The following is an 8,150-nucleotide window of genomic DNA, read 5'->3' as shown; positions in this document are numbered from 1 at the left end:
TTCAACGGCACTGGGCATTCCAAGGCTGTCGTTGTAAAAGGCGAATCTATTTTCCTGACCATTCTATTCAGGCTTAGATCTGTCTTCCCTTTAATGGCATTCCTTAGCTCCTCCATCTCCTTTCTCATCTCCTGGAGAAGATTTGAGTTTGGTTCATCTGGAGTAGTTATTCCTCGACGGTCACTCCTTCTATGGCTATCTCCCTCATCTTCTTGATTGGCCTTAGACCGGTTCTCCTTTTGCAGAAGTCGGAGCCTCATCTCTTGATTCTATCTAGTGAGCTCTTCAACGCTAGCTGCAAGTGCCTGGATTTGCACGGCTAATGCTGCAGGATCCTAGTTGGACTTCATTTGAATTTAGGAATTGATTGGAAACTACGCTTTCGAACCTGAGTGTGAAAATGTCGTTCCCACAGATGGCGCCAAACTAATGAAGTGCAAATCGTCAGTCTTGTAGGTTCATCCAGATGGAGTTAGGTCCTCATAACTATCTCTACCAATTTAGAACAATGACTCCCTCAAGGTGGTCACCGATGTGGTGCTTGCCACAACAGCTTTGATACCAAAGTTAGTATACAGGAGTTTTTAGAGAATAACCAGAGAGTAATGAATACTTTTGGGTAAGTCTATGTACCTGGTTTGTCTCTGATCATAGTGTGTATATACACAACTTCAAGGTTCCTAGTTGTTGGAGGTTGATAAGAATGCAAATTGTCATATTTTTCTCCCTTAATGTTTAGTCTTTTATATTTATTTGGTGCCTAAATGTACTCATTATTCTTATATTTTGATTTAGGATGCAAATGGAGGCATTAAGTGCAAAACATAGCTAATTGGGCGATTCTGGACAACTTTGACATCGCTTCGTAATCTGGGCATAACTCTCTCATCCAAGCTCTGATTGAGATGATTCAAGATTCTATGGAACGGCAAGACAAAGCTCTACAACTTTCATGATACGGGCTGCATCAAGGTCGAAATCGGGCTTGAATTTGCTGCACCTGTACTGCTGACATTCTAGAATATTCCTTTGCCTAAAATTCTAATACGCGTATTTGATATGGTTTACTTTTGGAAGCCTCCAGATCTGATGCACGAAATTTCCAGCTGAAAAACACCACTTTCCTAGTTGTATTAGGACTTTGTTTTATTTTTAATATTTTTCCTTAATTAGTTAGATTTGGATATTATTATTGAGAATACTTTTGGGAGATTTTGTAGGCTTGGGAAAGGGGGAATTAACGTGTAAAAGGGGGAGGAGAAATCAGAATTAGACACACGCCTCTCTCTCCCCTCTTCTCTGATTTTTTTCCTTTGAGTTTTCATCATGGCCTTGCGTGGCTAAACTTTTATACTTGGTCGAAGGAAACTGAAGCCTTGGAATCAATAAAACTGTGAGATCTAATTTGTTTTTATTATTCAATTCATGCTTTGAATATCGGATATTCTTCTGTGCTTATTTTCATGATTGTCTCGTTTAATTACTAGGAGGCCTACTAGTTTATTATTCGTTGTAATCTATTGCTAGGTTAGATATTAAATCCATAATTGTTTGATCTCTCTAACTTGTGAAGCAACCAAGATTTAATGATTTGCTACGTCAGAAATTATTAGATCAAAGGAAGAATGCTCAACTAAATTAAATGCAACCGCTTGTGTTTGTATTGTTTAGTTTCATCGATCTCTCTAATTCTTAAGGCTGCTACTAGATTAAACCTTTAACGCTTGTCTTGGGTTGTTTAGTAGTTAGGGTTTATTAGATCGTTTGTTTTCTAATTAACTACAATTAAGGAGAGATAGGAAAATAGTTCCAACGGTGAATATTGAAAGTGTGAATTAATATATACTTGCATAGATGATAAGTTGTAAAATTCCGATGGTGGATGTTGACTTGGACCAAGGTTTGTTCTCTTGATTAATTTTGATATTTGAATTTGAATTGTTCCTTAATTGTTTTTCTTAAAATTGTTCTCATTATGCTCAACCCCCCCCCCCTCCTTGTTCACGTAGCATAAAATTAGGCTAGATACTCTCTATGGGAACGATCCTTACTCGCACTACTACATATATTTTTAGGAGTATAGGTTTTATTTTTGGTTGCCTGTGACAACACACCAAGGGCCTTAATTGTGGCTTTAGTGCCCTTTTTGTAACTCCTCAGAGCTCATGAATATGGGTTTTGATGAGGCTCCAACGGTCTGCCAACTGTTTGGTAACTGTCCAAGGTATTAAATGCTCTTATTAATGGCTCTCCTGTGTTCGTCTGTGTCATGCCAAGGTGGACCAGTACATTTGATGAGATCGTCCAAGGAAATTGAGTTTGTCAGTCCCATCAACTCTTATGCTAAAGTAGACTAAAACTTTTGCAGAAGTTCAGGTGAATATCATTATAACTCATAAGTAATATATCATATAATTTAAAATTTAGGCTTTATACGAGGCCCAAGGTTCCATAGAGAGAGTGAAGTTAATAACTTGTTTCGTCACCTTATTCCCTAATAGTATTCTACTATCTAGTAGTCTACCATCTATGAAATGTCAAACTCTAATAGCTCCATTCACATGGGGGCGGGGGGTGGTGGGGACGGACAATAGCAAGAGAGGAAAATAAAACAGGGAAGAAAGAACTGAAGAATACAAAACACATTAACTGAGCAAGAAGACGATGATAAAGGATTGAAGAAGAAGCCAACCAAATATTCGTCTAAAGGTTTTTCTCAATCAGGATGGTCTTTTTTTTTTTTTTTTTCTTTTTTTTCTAGGGTGGTCAATTTTTTCTTTCAGGTATACAAATAATAAATTTTTAATATATATATATATATATATATATATATATTAGAGTTAGGGTGGCATTGCCACTGAATTTCACTACTTTTAATTCTTCCCAATGTTGGGAAAATGATAAGTTGAGGTTTTGAGTTAACAGAGAAGAATGAGTATTTTCTCCTATCCATTTTATTCCCAAACAAGGGAATAGAAGAATATTCTAAAATTATTATTTTTTAATTCATTTTCTTCTTCCCAAATGAGGGCTTAGAGAAATAATATCTACAATATTTGTATAACATTTTCACAACAATCTTAGGTGGAAGGTTATTACTTGTTATCGTTAGTAAGCAAGAAAGTTATTTTAGTGGTGAGTTCAGATTAAGAGAAGAGTGAGTATTTTCTCCTATCAATTTTATTCCCAAACAAGGGAATGAAAGAGTATTCTAAAATTAATTTTTTAATTCATTTTCTTCTTCCCAAATGAGGGCTTAGAGAAATAATATCTACAATATTTGTATAACATTTTCACAACAATCTTAGTTGAAAGATTATTACTTGTTATTATTAGTGAACAAAAAAGTAATTTTAGTGACGAGTTCAGATTAAAGTCAATAACAACTTTTCATCTAAGATTTATTGTAAAAGTATTGTAAAAATGTATGAATATAATAACACTTCTCATCTATACTTCTCTCTTTTTGGGTACATTGCAAATTACAAAGTTTAGATACACCCTAAATTTTTACATATTGCACTTGAGGACCAAGCTCTCAAATATAAACTTTTTGCAATGGCTTCTATTACGCGTACCGGGTGCAATTGATGTTTGTATTCCAATACATGGAAAGACCACCCTACCGTGAAGGACATCCTCATTACAATCAAAGCCTTTGTTGTTGGTTTGATTTGAACGACCAGGTTCATTCATCCATGTACTTTCACACGCTTTCAAGAGCTTGACATCACTGTGTCTTAGTGAGAACCCGAGGGAAAAATTTTTCCAAGTTTTTGTCGATGTTGTCCATGATTAGAATTTAGAACTCGTTGATTGGTGCCTTTGCAACTTCGTATTGCAAAAAATCTCACCTCGACAAGGCTCAACATGGGATTGGAGATATGGAGAAGGATAGAAAGTCATTCATACACATGCAACTTATCGTCATGCTAATGGTTCTGCTTCTTTGGTTAACAATTCATCTACATCGGGTCATATTGCAAGTAATTTTAATCTTTGGAGTTCTTGATCTTTTTATTTCGGGTAAACTGCACATTTTTTTTCCCTGAAATTTGGTATAAGTTTAATTTTAGTACCTGAAATTTCAAAAAGATAATTCACAGTATTTCCATCCATTTTAATTTTGTTTGGATAAATTCAAATTTTCAACAAAGAATTAAAATTCCGGGTTCGAAATCTTGCATATGTTTGGGCCATTTTTATTGTACCACCAAAAAAAAAAAAGGCCTTGAAAAGAAAGAGAAATATTCCAGAAAACATTACGACAAGGTCAAGCCCATTTGGCTAAGAGAGACATAAGACCAGCCCCAAGAAGAAGTGAAATGTTTGTTCCTATTTGAAGCCTTCCATTGCTTTGCACTCTTGGGTTCATAAAATCAGCTGCAAGAAGATCCACAAGCGCCATATAGATTAAGATCCCAGCTGATGCCGCATTAAAAATCCCTTCAAAAATTAGAGCATTGGGGCTGTTCTCATTGTAAACACTAGATATTCCTATTCCAATTGCAATTCCAACGGGGGTTGTAAGAGAGAAGAATGTCGCCATAATTGCAACAGCTCTATTCTTGAATTTTGCGTATAAAATGCACACAAGTACAAGAACATGTTATACGTGATGAGGCCGTGAAATCACCAGTGAGCCGCACAGTCCACGCTCGCCGCAACTAGCAACCTGCAAAGAGAAAGAAAGTGATCTCGCCGTGGGCACCGGTGTGGTGTCGACCAAATACCCTCCGACGATCAAGTTAGTATTGTTCTCAACTCTAGAGTGCTAGAGAGGGTGTTTTTTGCGTACCTTGATTTGCGAGAGTATTCAAACTTTTATAGTAGAAGAAAGTCAGTCTTTCCTCCTTGGACTGGAAGTCTTTTCCTTATAGGACTTTTTTTCCTGAAATCCCAAACGTGATGGGCAAATATTTCCTTGTAGAGCGAGTCTCTTCATTAAGGCGGATCTTCTAGAATTGTCTTTGTGCGGTCCTCCTGATTTTCCGGGATTCCCTTGGGTTTTAAACGTGCGTATCAAGCATTTTAAGCGAGGCTAAGCCTTGGGCCCCTGCTTAATGTCAGCCCATGATTTCGAATCTGTCAGGCCCAAATGTTGCACAATTTCTTACCCATCAATACGGATTAATTTTTCCAATAGTGTTTCTACTTTTTTTTCCACTAAGGATTCCACTACTGTAGTCATAAAAAGAGTGATAAACAAACTAACAATCAAACTAATGTATTTGGGATAGGAAGCTACTCTAGTATATATACATACAATTCTTGGAGCATATTATAGTGGTCACATACTATTCGTCGAACATATTCACTGGACACATGCAAAATTTATTATGGATAGAGTTTTTTCATTGTAGGTTAAGTAGAAGAAATTATTAGGTCCGTCTGGAGGACTGCTGATGTGGTCCTCCCAACCAATAAGATACTGTCATTTATGCAAATTTGTGAGTGAACTTCCTAATCAGTACAAAAAATAAAAATAAAAATTACCAAGTGATGTCACATTTGCATAAATAAGAGCATTTTTTTTTTTTTTTGAGGAGGAGCATTTTATTAGTTGAGAGGTCAAGGACGACCACATCAACGGTCCTCCCTAATAATTTCTCGTTAAGTAGATATTAATATTTTGGAAGTTCGGAAATCATGATTGGTCTTTTTTATACATTATCAACATTTGAATTTAAATATTTCTCAATTAAAAAAAAAAAGAAAAAAAAGAAATTGAATGTATAAAAGATAGACTTCTAATTTGATTAAAGTTAAATATTAACTTCCTATAATTTATCAATAAAAACTAATTATAATTAATCATAATCCAAATTAATATATGCAATCCTAATATTAGTAAAACACATTCCTATCATTATTTTTTAATTCAATACTAACAAAAATGATTTAGATAGGTACCAGAGTCGGGTGAAAACGTTTTTTTTTTTGTTTTTGTTTTTTGTTTTATATATGATAAAAATTTTACTCTAAGTTAAGGTAAGTATATATGTATATAAAACTCCCTTCCGGAAATTTAAACCCTGACTCTTACCATTTACATGATAGAAATTCTACTCTAAGTTAACGTAAATGTATATGTGTATGAAACTCTTCCCTGAAAATTTAAATCCCGATTCTTAAGACGTCCATGATGATGCTCAGCCCAGATGAAGCCGAGTTGTTGTCAACCAAAGAAGCGGAACCATGAGCATGACCATGAGTTGCATGTGTATGAACATGTAAGTGACCCTCATGTTCTCCTTCCTTCTCCACATCTCCAACCCCATTTTGATCCTGGTTGAAGTGAGATTTTTTATAATACGAAGTGGCAAAGGAATCAACCATCAAAGTTCCGATGGCAGACACTATCGCCACAAACCCCGTGAATGGAAAATCCTGCCATGGACTCTCACTCAGACACGGCGACGTCAAGCTCTCGAAAGCATCGGGAAGAACATGGATGAACCCGGTTGACAATATCACGCCGGCAGCAAAGGCCTTGATGAAGAAGAAGATGTCCTTCCTAGGATTGGAATACGAACCCCAATTGCACCCGCTACAAGAATGGAAGCAATAGCAGCTAGTTTATATTTGAGAGCTTGAGTTTTGTCACGTCCTTCATCCTCGGTGTCACAAGTGCAATCTCTAACAAAAGAGTGTGAGGAGAAGTGGTTGAAGTTTGGCCATTGTGTGAAGGAATTATAGAAGAACATGAAAAGGGAATGGGGATTTAATATGTAGTGTTTGTGTGCGTGTCAATGAGTAAAAGAGAGTTTGTGATTGAAAAGAAAGTGTGAAAAAGAGTACCATGAAAAGAAAATTAGCATTTGTTTAGTTTGTGTTGACTTCTGTAGCCACTGGGAAAAGAAAACTCAGAAAGGAGTGTTTAGATGCTAAATTACGAAAATGGGTGCTCCTGTTTCACTTTTTTGGCGTTGCGGGTGAGGGTGTTGATGAGAATTTCAGGGTTAAATTGGTCAATTCGTACTTTCATGGGGTTGGTAGAATATAGTGTTAGGTGACGTTTGGATTAGGCTGAAACACAGTGCGTCTGCGTTTCAGTCCTTTTTTTTATTATGAAAATAAGATTTAATGATCTCGTCGGTAAAATGAAATTGGAATTCTCAAGAGTAAACGTCAAAAAGTGTTGAAAGAATGTCGACATTAAAACGACTTAGATGGAAAGTCAATGTCTATTCACATTTATGGTTGGCTACTAAGTTGGCTATTTTATTTTTTATTTTTTTATGAAGCCAACCTGCTAATTGGTACATCTTTGTCCAATAACATGAACTAGCTTTGTCAAACAATTAGTTTTTATTTTTTATTTTTTATTTTTTACAATTTCACGTTTTAGGGCGGCTCAAAAAAAAAAAAAAAAAAAAAAAAAAAAAAAAAAACTCTAATTAGGGTGGCTCAATAAGTTGGATGATAACTTAAAAATTGATTTTTTTTCCATATATGTAATTAATCATATTGTATTTGAATAACTTTCGGTTTTTTAAAATACAAAATTACTAATGAAATTTTTATATTTAGATTTTATTGACACCTCATTTTCATTTGATAATATGTCTTATCAAAGTAATCTATAGCAGAATTTTAACAATTTTAATTTTGATTTTTTTTTTTTTAAAAATTGTAAAAGGCTATAACAATTGTTCATATAAAAAATTTGTGATCACCAAATGCATTAAACAAAAACTTATCTTTTCTATATTATCAATGATTGTTATATTATATGTTTGAAAGTCATTACAATTGTAAGGACACGATTCGTAACGAACCGTAACAGTATTGGGTTCGCACGTAAAATGGCCCAAACAATATCATTTGTAGAGCGTGGATTTGAAAGGCTAGGCCTTGGTCACCAGACGGTGGGTTTTTCGTGGTGTTCATACATGGTTAAGTTTTCTTCACCCTTGGAGTCTTTCTCCTGGAGGTGGGCTGGGAGGCTCCGGTTTTTGGCCATTTTTCCCAGCCTCCTTTCTAGATTACTTACTTTTTCTTTTATACTAGCCTGCGTTCACTGTCCTTCGTCCACGTGTAGGGTCAACCTTTCCAAGACTGATACTTGTCCCATCAGTCCATACCCAAAGTCGTTGGGGGTGGTTGTAAAAGCCGAAGAATACGGCTCTGTCAGGTACAGAGTATTG

The 8,150-nt window shown here is 35.6% G+C and overlaps 1 pseudogene; it reads right to left on the bottom strand.

Annotated features, from left to right (window-relative positions):
• Positions 1 to 4,021: 4,021 nt before the first annotated feature.
• Positions 4,022 to 6,747, bottom strand: LOC115985558 (annotated as a pseudogene).
• Between the last annotated feature and the right edge of the window lie 1,403 nt (positions 6,748 to 8,150).

This window comes from Quercus lobata, chromosome 4, assembly GCF_001633185.2.
Source record: "Quercus lobata isolate SW786 chromosome 4, ValleyOak3.0 Primary Assembly, whole genome shotgun sequence".
NCBI lineage: Eukaryota > Viridiplantae > Streptophyta > Magnoliopsida > Fagales > Fagaceae > Quercus > Quercus lobata.
The sequence above is the reverse complement of the archived record's forward strand: the minus strand, read 5'-3'. Positions and strand labels throughout refer to the sequence as shown.